We start from the raw sequence: 14,070 nt of genomic DNA on the forward strand, positions 1-14,070 counted from the left end.
AACAAAATCAAAATCGGTGCCACAGAGAGACATAAATACACACACACACACGCACACACACTCACACACACACACACACACACACACACACACACACACACACACACGCGCGCACACACACGCTCGCACGTACACACACAGTCATTGTTGTGTAGGGGATTAAAAAGATGCAGTGACACACTAAAAAAAAAAGGAAAATATTTAAGAACTATTTAAGGAAGCATAAAATACAGGAAAGTTCTTCGGGACGGAGCGAATTTTGACTGAACTTTATCAGTTAAAAAGAGAGCAAACTTTGCAAGTCAGTTCTAGACTACTTTATTCTATCGGAGTAGCAACGACAGAAAAGATAATTTGCGTGGACAAAGTAGCTAATAACTTCTATTAATGTAAATCTTAGCAATTGATAATTAAAATCGATTATGGTTAATAATTATTTATCATATATTACGTCTCTCGTTTATGTATTCGTTATTCAATAAAGCTAATAATAGATTTTATTTCGCTGTATATTCCTTTCCGATTCTATATAAATAAAAAAAAATATACACTACGACAATACACACATCGCCATCTAGACTCAAAATAAGCGTAGCTTGTGTTATGGGTACTAAGTTAGCTGTTGAATATTTTTATGAATATAATACACATAAATACTTATAATATACAGATAAACACCCAGACACTGAAAAACTACCATGTTCAAAACACAAACATTTTCCAGTTTTGGGAATCGAACCCACGGCCTAAGACTTAGAAAGCAGGGTCGCTGCCCACTGCGCCAGTCGGCCATCAAATTATTAATGTATTGGATAGAAGTAGGCGTTACGTTGCGGAAATCCATAATATATTATGAAAATGAATTTTCATTTGCTATACTCCGCGAAAAGCAGGAGAATCTGTATGGTGTAATTTATAATTTCTCCAATCCTTATACTCCACACCAAACAGATCTTCGGCAATGTACCCCAGCCAACCACACTTTCACATTTAAAATATTAGTAGGTAATAATTGAAGGACCAAGGTTAATGACTCATCTGATAATAACTGAAAAATCATCTATAACCAGAGCTAACTCTTCGCATGGCATGCAAAGAACACGTGCCGACATGTGTCTATCAACCTGAGACGTGGGTGTTAAGCCTCGGGTGCCTACAATTAAACCGACAAATACGTCCTTAAGATCAGTCCACCGCATTGCAACAATACTACTTGGCGGCTGTAGCGGTCTCCACATTACCAAACTAGATGGCACCACAAAGATGCTACATCGTGCTTACGAAGTGTAAACAAAAATTTACCCATCAAACCATATACAACTTCTACGTTAAAAGGTTGGAGTTCGGTGCCCGAGCATGATCACCGGCTTGGATGAAGATCTTCCTATTGTTACGGTCGAGCGTTTCACCATAGCTCTAACCATTTGACGGCCAACTGGCATAGTTGGCAGCGACCCTGCTTTCTAACTCCAAGGCCGTGGGTTCGATTCCCATTACTGGAAAATGTTTGTGTGATGAGCATGAATGTTTTTGAGTGTCTGGGCGATTGTATGTATATTCTATGTACCTATTTATGTTTATTAGTCATAAAATTATTCATCAGTCATCTTTGTACCCATGACACAAGCTACGCTTACTTTGGGGCTAGATGGCGATGTGTGTATTGTCGTAGTATATTTATTTATTATTTATTTATTTGTAGCTCCCGTACAGCGTAAGTACAGTACAGAATAAATACTTTACTTGAGTCCTCTAACCTATGAACTCAAAAGTTTGAAGCTTTGCGCTGGCGAGCTGTGCAGTCTTACTAAAGGTAAAGGCTTTCAGACGCCCCATAGTTCTTAACTCAATTTACTTGAGCGCGTAAATGGCTAAAAGCTATAGCCGGAGCAAATGAAAATTGTGTTTTACATTTTAACCATCACTCACTAAACTATAGATTAGGCTTGACAAGTAACAAAGAATCGCTAAAATATTGTATTTATCTAATGATATATGATTCATTCATGATGACAAATGTATTTTTATTCATATTCGAAGTGAGGTCGATATTTATTCTCAATAAATGAAACTGCAAAATCTAGCGATCCGCCATGGCAGGTGAAACGCCGAATTCAAAATTATGACGTCACGTCTATGTAAACAAAGCTTGAAATTCGAATATTTAATCAAGTGCTAAGTTTTTGTTATCAATACCAAAGGTTCATTACTTAAGCTTTAATTTGTCTAAGACGTCACGAGTACAGCCATGACACCCGGGGAGCGTTAACTAGGGAAATACTTTTTTAAATATAATTTGCAATTTTTACTCACTAATAAAACGACTAAGACACCGAAATTTATCTTTGCATCGCTCGAGTCCATGTAGGACTGAAGTGTATCGAAAATTCACCCGTATTTATATCAAAATACCCACCAACTCAATGGCACGAATATTGGTTATTAATCAAATATAATTTTACTGTTTCATATATATCTATTAATTGATTAATAATTATTAGGGTATTTGTAAAATCCAAATCAATTTAATAAAATATCTGGCAAATATGAATTTATAGTTATCTAAAGGTTAGATATTTACCCACTTTATAAAATTACTGTAACATCACCAAACCTTAAATTTCTGCAAAAAAAAAGGATATTTTTTCATACGGCAGTTTTTCAAAATTAACCGAATTTAATCGTTAGCTTTATTAATAAACCACATGATATAACTCGCATATTATAAATTATAATTGACTGTGTGTTTTTTTCATAAATGTTGAATAAGGAAATGGCTGATGAAAAAGCAATTTGGGAATTTATAGTTTATGAATTTTCTCTGGTCTGGTCTGGTCTGGTGGGGGGCTTCGGCCGTGAACAGTTACCACCCTGCCGACAAAGACGTGCCACTAAGCGTTCTAGAGTTTCGGTTCGATTACACGTACAAATCGATTAGGGGAATAGGGTTTAATGTATCTGCCATACTCTTAACAGGTTAGCCCTTTACCACCTTGGACTGCATCATTTCTTACCAGCAGGTGAGATTGCAGTCAAGGACTCACTTGTTGTAGAAAAAAAAAATCGAAAACTGAAGTACGCCTAGAAGTATAACTAGACGCTCCGTGCAACTTCGGGACATCCCTTTAAGCCTGAGCGCAAGAATACTACAACAATCGAAAGTCACCCGAGGAGAAAAAGGATTGCACGAGGTGAATCAAAGTACCTCCTCCACTGACCCCTATTAATAGAAGTCCTCTCTACATTATTGATCTAGCCTAACTTCGATTTACGTTTGGAGTAGTGCAGAGGGTGTTTTAAGGAGTCCTTAGCTCAAACTCCGAATATAAAAATGCGAACACCTTGCGACACATTATAAGAACGAGATTTCTATCTATCAAATAACCCTACCTAGATACAAAAATCCAGCCTTGTATACTCATTGGTAATGGGTGTACAAGCATGTGGTTATAATTCCTCTTTAGCAAGTAAAGAAGTACCACAATGACAAAGTCAATGAAAAAGAACATAACTTTGGAAAACTATTTGACATTCGAATTTTGGATTTTGAATGTCGACGGTGTAGTATCTTGTATTTTGAATGCTAGTTTTTCTACATTTGTGAAATTTTTGTGAAGGATTTTCTACTTTTATTTATAGATAACTGTCAAGCTATTTGTTGAACCGTAATAAAAGTTCAATTCAAAATTATCAATTACATAATAAATAAATTTAAAATGGAAGATGATACCACAAAGGAGACAGAAAAAAAGGAAGAGAAACCGACCACAAGTAAAATAGTGATGAAAAGAAATAATAAAACTACCGGTAATCGCGACAAGAGCAATGAGCGAGACAATAGAGACGGACAAGAGACCTCGAGTGATGAATCGGACAATAGCACATACACCATGGACAGTAATAACGAGCCTATTGCAAATAATAATGAAGCAAAGATGGTACCTTTAGGAGATACCGTGAAAATAGGAACTAACCGCCGGGGAAAGAAGAAGAGAACAACAAAAAAGACAATAGCGGGCAAAGTAGAGAAGAAGAAGCGACCAGCACCAAGACGCCACGTCATTAGAAGAGCACCGAAGCGAAGGGTACAGCTACCGAGAGAAATCTCACGGTCAACGATATTCACTCGATTATCATCCAGCGGTACAATAGCGACAAATTGCCACCATTGCGGACATAGGTGCTGCCGACGGAGGTAGTTCAAAATTTTGAATCTAATAATAACAGTAAGTGCTGTTGTGTACTATGCAGCTCTTTAACCTTTAGGCTGGTCTCACATAGCCTGATTTTATCACATAATGAATGTCTCAAATCCATCTGTAAGAATGACACTGACGAGCGTTCTAAATTTCGTTTCAGAATAGTTAAGATTGACATTATGATCAGGTTCGTTGTTAATTATTATTATGAGCATTGCTATTAGTATCAATTCTTCTTCCGTAAAGGCATTTGCCTGTGTCGGTAAATCTGAATTTTTAGGTTGGGTGCCGAAATTAAAGATTGTGAATTTAGAGAGACATTCCGGCTGTGTGAGCTTAAGAATCCTCCAAAGAATATGCCAAATACGCTTAGCCTGTATCTGCGTAACAAGAAGTAGGAAATTGTATTGTGCATTAGACATTCAAAGTATTATATGTGCCCACAAAAATAAATAAAGAAGGCTAAGCAGTATTTCTACGGAGTATATTTCAGTGCTCTGTAAGAGTTTTTTGTTTTCAAAAGCCAACCACACTGGTCGCATTCAAAATAATATTAGATATGTACGAGTATGTATTTAAAGTTGTAAACAGGAAACTTTTAGAATTTTTTTAAATATTTTACGTTGCTGGTTATTTCTATAATTTAAATTGTTTCCCGTAATAAAGCATTTCTGTAACATTGATTGAGTGATTTTATTTGCGCTATTGTAAAATATATTTTACCAGATTCGAGTACGAACTGATTCTACGTTTTTGTGAAAAGTGCAGACATAAAGTTAGGAATTATTACGGATACAAGAGAAAATCGGGGAGAAAGTTGCGAGTAATTAAAGCCCCGATAAACATGTTAACGAGATCAGGTAAGATTTATATAATTTACCATGACTACATTTGGCGGAGTTTGCGTTAGGGATTCTGGGTCATCGGACATGAAACATGAAAAAATTAAAAAAAAAAAAAATTGCTATCTCAATTTCATTACAAAACAATAGGCTAAGAACTCCATTTAAATTTGAAAAAATCTGTATTTGGAGATCTCGCTTTTCCCGATACAAAGTTTTTTCATATACTGATAACACACGTCCATATATATATATATATGTATGTATGTATGTATATATATATACATACATATATATATATATAGACGTACATACAAAAAAAGTATAAAATCATAAAATGTAATAAATTGGTAACGTCGTATATATATATATAATAGATTCGATAATCGAAACATGATCTACTATTCAGTAGTGTTTTAGTTGTACGTGGCATCAAGCCTATGCAAAAATATTTAGAAAGTTCAACGTAACAAAAGTGAGACTAAAAATATAGTGATCCGTCAAGCTGCCGTCAGGTTGGAGGGCGGCATCTAAACAGCGAAGATTACTCACTCTGGAGCCCTGACCGCCGATTGCTTGGTCATTGAAAAGCCCTGCAACCGGAGTAGATGTTTTTTTTAAACAAATTCTTAATAGTGTTGTTTTATGTGTTTTTATGGGGACAGAGTTCGAATCCTTGTACACTTATATGTACTTAAAGCATCGTGAGGAAACCTGAGAGTTCGCTATAATGTTCCTAAAGGACTGTGGAGTCCACCACTGGGCCAGCGTGGTGGACTCCGGCCTAATCAATTCTCATGTGTGGGAGACCCATACCCTGCAGTGGGCCGGCAAGGGGTTGATGTAACTGAATAAACATCTTTACATAGTTAAGTATTCAAAGAGATGTAAATGAATAATCGGAGTTAACTGCTTTTATTCTCTATTGCCATGCTTTGGCAGGTTTACACGTCAGGTGATATAATATTTGTGTGTTGTCTGCCACTAGCCATGTTGGTTCAGTATTGTTATAAGTTTCACTTCAATCCCTGCAGAGGCCATCCAAACTGGATCACGAAGTTATATGCTGTCACCGTTGTACATCACCTCAAATTCTGCACCAGTTGAGAACATAGACTTCCTATCCCAGACACATGGCGAGGTAAAGACACGTGTTCAAAAACATTAGTGTTATTCATACTAATAAACGCGAAAGTGTGTTTATTTGTTTAATCACAGTTGCACAAGCGGTGATAGGAGTGGGACTCATTGTGGGAGGAGTCCCGTGCTCTGTAATGGACCGGTAATGTGATGATGTGACGCTGTATCCCGTATTAGCACTAGGTTAACTTTGGAGTTACTTAGGCTTTACTTCACAGCTTAATCCATCTTTGCAAAATTTTGGACTAAACAGTTAACCGAACTTGATAAAATTTACCCAAATAACCATATAAATACGGATGAAGTCCCGGGCAACAGTTATCAGTATTATAAGCTCGAAAGTGTTTGTTTGTCTGTCTTTTCTTTACTTAGCTAACCATCTACCATTGCAAACACAATATATTATGTAAGGGCAAGCTTAAAGAATTTTAGTCTAAAATATCTTTTTCAGTGAGAATTTTACATGGGGTAATGATCTAATATGTCAGCTATAAGTTGTAATCATTAACTTGCTATGTTGTGTCTTGACTACTGGTAGAATCGTGATTACAACTTAAATAAAAAAAATATTAATATCATTATACCTCGTCACATAAGCCCCGTGCGGTTTGAGACGAGGTGAGTTACCTAGTTGTCGTAAAATGTATTTACTCTAATCATTAAAAAAAAATACAAAGCAACCGATTCATTCGATTTTGGAATAGAGTCAGTTGAAAGGACGGAGAGTAACATAGGGTACTTTTTATAGCGGGAAAACAAACTTTCCCCAGGGGATTTTTAAAGAAACGTAATAAACGCGACTAATTAAAGCGAAGGATAAACAGTCGTGGGGAAAAATGGAGGAGGCCTTCACCCGTATAAGGGTCGATAGTGAAACATGATAATGTATTTTAAGAATTTAAAAATCGAAATTTATTTATTACTAAGAATTTAATATATATAAATATATTTTTTATGCATGCACATATAAATTATTAATTATGTAGAGCATAAAATAATAATAAACGCTGACGACAAAATGCGGTCAACTTAGTGACGATACAATTTTCCTCTAGATAACGCCAGAAATGATCCAAGAGTCTCTACGGCGACTCACGATGTGGAGGCAGGCTGTGCCAACGAGCTCTATACTGGATTATTTGTCTGTAAGTGTCTGTGCTTATTACTCGTAACAGGGCCTTGTTTCATCAATAGCCCATAACGCCTTTCCCAATGGTAGTTTGCATATAATTACCACGCCAAAAAGACGGGTTGGTGATCGCAGTGCATGGTAGAAGAAGCATAGAGGACGCTGCTATCCGTTTGCCGTTATAGTTCCTATGTCACCTCGTACGAGATTCGAGGAAAGACGAAGGGTGTTGATAACTGCATTCTGATCTGCCGTCACCACATGGCACTGGCGCATAAATGGGAAAGTGTGTTTGGGAAATTTTGCTCTATACCATTGTTCCAACCACTGCAAAGATCGTGAAGAAATTTGGCATATACATAGCTTGCATCCTGGAGATGGACATGGGATATTTTACATCGCACAGGATTTTGAGGATACAAACGCAGATAAAGCTACGGGCAACGACTATTTGTTAGATAACTCCGGCATCCCGACTGCATTCACCAATTCATTGGAGACTATTGTTGCTCTCTCATCGTATTGATCTTAGTTCAGCATTAAACTGATATCTTCAAAGCAATCTCAGCTCATTCAAAACATAAGTGGCCAACTTGACGCCATCAGATATTACGGTGGAACTAGTTCAAATTGAAATTCTATTTCAATTTCCAACATTTTCATAAAGTTCGACTCGAACTATGGCGGAGAGGTGTGAAGCGTTTGGAAAAGTTTTCAAACGGTGGTTGTTTTATTAAATACTACTTGCATTAAGCGGAGCACAACGGCACGTGCTAATTTGCACCGTTTGAAATGTTTTTCGATCTACACGAGCGTAAAAGAGGGGCTAAAAATACTGAGAACAATGTAGGAGAACCTATTAATTTTCCTATTTAGTTCCAAACAAAAACAAGAACAGTTACAAAATTTTGGATGATTTTGAATCAATTGAATAAAATACATTGCTCATGCAGAAGCTAAAAAAAAGCGTGTAATAAAGCTTCCACGTTTGTCTACTCGTCGAAGTGAGAGAATAATTTACTTCTCATCGAGGGCAAACAACTAGTAAGCCATACCTACCAAATTTTTACGAACGAAGTTCAAGCGTACAAAATTGTGTTTATATAGAGGTGACGTCATAATTTTAAATCCGGCGTTTCACTTGGAGGATTGCTAGTTTTTAATGTTTTATTTTTTTTAAATAAATTTCAATCTCATGTCGAATATGAGTAAAAATACGGTTTTCATAATACATGAATCATGTATCATTCGATAAATACAATATTTTAGCGATTCTAAGAAAAGAATATGCCAGCACTGCTAAAAGTTAGTCAAGTAAATTTATGTCCTTTGATCTTTTTTACAGCAGCATTATCCAGTAAATAATGACAAGGAGGCGTTGCTGGTGGAACTCCTCAATAAGCTGAAGGTGTGTGTTATGATAGGTAAGCTATGACCAAATGAAATAAAATCATCATCGCAAGAAAATATTACTAGCTCGTGCTTTTCAGGCCAAAAATTGTAAGATCGTGTTTTCTTCTGTCACTTAAAATAATCCCAGTAACAACTCGGATTAGTACCGTCCACTTTTTTTATATCAATCGTATGAAAAAAGTTTATTTTATACCATCTTCCTGATATATTCTTACTCTGGTCAAAAACTCGATGTACTATCCCCCATCTCCCGGTTATTATCTTTAACATTTTTGCATTGATTTCGGATATGTGAGCAGTCACTTTGTTTTGTCTCCAATCGATTCACGCCATTTTGGCGCTGTAAGTGAGACACTGTAACTCGAGTGTCTAAGGAATTAGAATTACGAAAAACATCAAACTATTAGTTCCAGAGACACTTGTATGTAGCACGCTTCAAAAATGGACATTTAAGCTGTCATTTGAATAAACGTCAGTGGTTGTTTATGCTCTGAACTCACTCTCCTATGACAGAGGACGTTTGTGTCCAGTAGTGGAACAGATAGACTGAGGATAAAAGCTCACTTATTAGGAAGCCTTTTTATTTATTTTTAATTTTTATATCAACTTTAAGCAAGCGATATCTGAAGCGATAGATTGATCTTTGCCACTACATCGCATGAGATCACAAAAGGGCGACACGCGCATAGTACCTACGCTACGCGACGCGTACCTAATAAAGTATCAGAAGTCACATGATTTTGATCTTGCATGTGATGTTGGGAATTTATCTGATTTCATTCAGTTAAAACTATGGCAGTGGTTTATTCAAAAACTATTAGGTTTTCGGTTTAACAGATTATTTTCAGAGACAGTAATAATGTACCTCTAAAGCCTGTGAAGTATTATATCTGTTTTCATTTACACGTTGTATATTGCTACCCGCCCAAGCTTATATTTGTGCAAGTGGCATGCAAATACCTACTGTTTACACTATCACTGACTGGGGCATTCTACTTACACAAACTATCTGTGATGCAACGTCCCTATGTCAATTAGTCTTAGCAAACGAATGAATCTCTTTATAACATGTCTGTCCTTTTGTATATCATTGTATCTCTTGTTCTGTATGTTTACCTACCTTCATTTTAATGTATTTTCTTAAAAGAAGGCTTCAGCGAAATATTGATACCACTTTGTTTCTTACCGAAATAAACTTTTTTTTTTAATGATTCAACCGATTGTGTGTGTGTGTGTGTGTGTGTTGACAGAAGTTTCGGGATATGGATCGTTGGGATCTGTGTGCTAGCGATCACTGCGTTGTCCTTGTTGAAGACCCACAGAATTTTTTACATTATAGTGCTATTCGTCCCAGACTCCACTGAAAGGTTTAAGGGCCTATAAATTCTTGGCGAGCACAAAAGCTCCGGCCGTGCTTTCATAATTCACTTCGCTTTTACAATCTATCATAACAAAGGAGCCGGATCGAAGGACCGACGCGTGAAATGTATAAAAATATAAAAAAAATCCATTTATTGACCGCCTTTTGAAGTTTTAGGCGTTATTTTTTTGATAGCCAATAAAAGTTGTGCCATATTTCCTTAAAATTACAAGCAAATTCGCCCTTCAAGTATACTCAGTGGCGTGCACTGGGTTTCTTACCAGGGTATGCAGCTCCTAGACGAGCTATATTTCAATATTAGGGTAAGCAGTGCTTTTGTGAATGTATGAAGTGCACGCCACTGAGTATACTTATCCTATCTTATTGGTCACATTTAAATTTTGTATCTTATCTGATACCAAATAAAGTATTCTACCTGAAAATTCAGTCGTAAATTCAAATTAAGAACAACTATCCTTTGAATGAACCTTGGCAACCTTGTGGTCTATAGCCTAAAGACATATAACCATTATCTCCACCAGACAACAACAAGGTCCAATATCTGGTCACAGACCTCCCTGGCGATAACCACATTTGTAAACTTAAAACTAAAGCTACGAGGGGTCCAAACGCGTCCTGGTCTAAGAAGAAGCCCACAACAAACTTAGCCGAGTGTTTTTTTTGTTATCACCATCTCACAATGTCATTTAAAATTATTAGAAGAGCAACCTGGTTAGATTCACACCCAAGCTTTTTTATCGATTACGTAGTCCTTTATACTATAAAAGGACTTTTCTTTAAGCTTACGTTTAATACAAACTTTGAACTTTTTAAGAGACATCTCCAAGATGTCAATGGGTAGTTTATTGTAGAATTGTATGCAATTTCCTTTAAACGAATTATGAATTTTATGTAACCTAGAATTTTATGTAAATTAGAGTACTGACCCCCTGCTGCTAAAATGTGGATAGCTGAACAGGACCTGATTATTGAGACCTTACACATTGAACTTAACATGACCCATTTGTCAAAGTCAAAGTCAAAGTCAAAAATATCTTTATTCAAGTAGGCCCACAGGTGGCACTTTTGATGCGTACATAAGAACCACACGGTAGTGAGATGATGGCGATAACCACATTCGTAAACTTAAAACTAAAGCTACGAGGGTTCCAAACGCGTCCTGGTCTAAGAAGAAGCCCACAACAAACTTAGCCGGGTGTTTTTTTTTGTTTTATTGGTATCACCATCTCACAATGTCATTTTAAATTATTAGAAGAAAATATATATATATAGATATATTTGCTATAAGTGGTCAAGAAGTAGTTCCGTATGCTTTTAACGATAAGTTTTGTACTACTTTGTACCAAACTTATGCCGTAAGAGAGAATTCATGAAGTGAAAACCTTTTTTAGATACATTTGAGGTCAACAAATATCATGGAACTCCGGTTGACACCGAATGCTTTCCATGAGCTATATGTAAACCCTGTATACTGTGTATATATTTGTACTTTATGAGTATACAAAAAGCGTTAAACGCATCATCTCACTGCACGATTCCCATGAGCTATATGTAAACTATCTATATATAATTTGTACATAGACCAATGTATGACAATTTTAAGCTTTAGTCCATTATCATGAAAACTTCTTAAACAATTCGAAAAAAATAAACTACTATCTCGACGATAAAATCCACAAGTTACTTTGGTTCAAACTTCTTTTGGCAGTCCCCAAAGGCAACCCCGCATGATATTATACAACTTTAAATTGAAAACCGAAATTTTACTTCACTGGCTTTAGAGGTACATTAGTTACTGTCTCTGAGACTTATCTGTGAAACCGAACAACTAATAGATTTTGAGTAAACCTCTGCTATAGTTTTTACTGAAAGTAATCAAATACAGTCCTAACTTCACATGCAACATTAAAAACACTCCTGACACTTTATTAGGTACTATGCGCTCGTCGGTCTTTTATCTTCAATAGGGTTGCCATAAGTAAAAACTTAGAATGTTCTGGATTAGGTTGTATCGTAAAATAAATATGCTTCTTTTAATTTAATATTTTTACAAGGTGATTCCTTATGTATAGTTCATATGTACCCTTGAACAGTATTTCGTAGTTTGGTTACACGTTGTATAATCCAGGACCATGACCTTTTTTTAAATCTAATAATAACAATAAAATAATAAATATACTACGCCATCGCCATCTAGCCATCGCCAAAGTAAGCGTAGCTTGTGTTATGGGTACCAAGATAGCTGTTGTATATGTGAATATTTTTATGAATATAATGCACATAAATACTTATAATATACAGATAAATACCAATCAATGGTACTATGTTCTCAAATCTCTTTCCGTGAACCTGACAACCACCTATATTCTTCGGATGGAACTAGGTTTTAAATTTTTGTATCCTTCTTTCAGTTATAAAAGTTTCAATCGACAAAGAAAGTAAAAGAATATAAGCAAAGCTTATTGACTTTGTCGTAATATATTGCTAAGTAAGTGAATTGCGTGTAAATAACATCTGGCATTTTAAATTTGATTTCCGCTACGCAGTTGCAGCGAAGCAATAAAGTTGTGCTTGAAGTTCCTAATTGCCTTGTTAGAGGGCTTAAGGGGACGTTGGGACAAAACAAAACATCAAACCATTGCTGAGTTGCTGCGTGAAAGAAGGATTACAAACATAATGTAGTATAGTAAAAGTGAACAGCAAAATTAACGAACCGTTAATTTATATTTTTCTTGTATTCTACTACAACTTAGCCCTTGACTACTGAGTACTACTTGTTAGGGAGTATGGTAGTATACCCCTAAACGGTAAACACGACATAATACCGGAATACTAAAACGCTTAGCGGTACGTCTTTGTCGGTAGGGTAGTAACCACAGCCAAAACCACACACTAGACCAGACCAGTTAACACACAAAAAAACATAAAGAAGTGGTGTTTATAAAATACCTATTATCTTTTAATAAAATGTTAGAAAACGTATATGGTAAATTGTTTTAATAAATATCGTAATAATGTGCGCGAGTTTTACTCATACTTATGCCCGTTTTCACCAACGACTGACAAGGCAATATCTAAGTAATTAACGCCTAATTAAAGAAGAAATACTTTTCACCAAATAGGCAACTCATATAACTTAATTTGCCTATGATTCTTGCCACAAGGTATTTTGTGTTTGTATTATCATATTTTTCATTCTTCGTACGGATGAAACGTTATTAATAAAAACGGTTTTTTTTTTTTTTTACCTGTCAAGTGTTAGTTTAACTTAAACATTACGCACCGTCGTATCGGTATCGTAACTTCAGATGGCGCCTAAAGTCGTTAGACATCACCTAAGATTTGGTGCGACGTTTTTTTCTCTACGGATAACCCAAATCAATAGGCATCCGATTTAAGAGCTTTCTAGGTTTAGAGAAACGGGCATTAGCCGATTTTTAATCGAAGTTTATACAACAAAGTTTATACTCTTTCATAAATTCATTTTAAGCTAACTTATGATGTTTTTTTATTGTACATTTTGATGTTAGGTACAGTTTGCCAATCGCCTGAAGGAACTTGGTCACTCAGCTGTAAGCTAGAAGACCGTAAGCTGAAGAAGAATCACGTCACTCTATTTTGGAAACTGTACTGTGACACTCTTAAGCCAATCAAGATGGAAGCGAATGTAAGTCCTAATTTTTTTATGCCACTACACATTAGCCCTTGACTGCACTGCCTCTATGGTTCTAGACGTGATCCTACTGGAATGCTTAATCGCTTGGCGGCTCGTTGGTAGGTGGTAAGCCACGGCCGAAGCCTCCCCACCTTCTGGTGGATCTTCAATATACATTCCTCGATCGCTCATTTAATTAATAATAATATATAATAATAATTTCTTTATTTCAGGCAAAGCCCATATTAATACATTTAAAACAAAAATTAGTATTACTTAATATACAATATCGAATTAAAAATTAAAATTAC

General features: G+C 35.9%; 1 protein-coding gene across 4 annotated transcripts in view; it reads right to left on the reverse strand.

Moving 5' to 3' along the window:
* LOC120633016 (transient receptor potential cation channel trpm) overlaps positions 1 to 14,070 on the reverse strand; it is a 357,472-nt gene that overhangs the window by 99,119 nt on the left and 244,283 nt on the right. The window lies entirely within an intron of this gene.

Source organism: Pararge aegeria, chromosome 21 (genome assembly GCF_905163445.1).
Source record: "Pararge aegeria chromosome 21, ilParAegt1.1, whole genome shotgun sequence".
Classification (NCBI taxonomy): Eukaryota; Metazoa; Arthropoda; class Insecta; order Lepidoptera; family Nymphalidae; genus Pararge; species Pararge aegeria.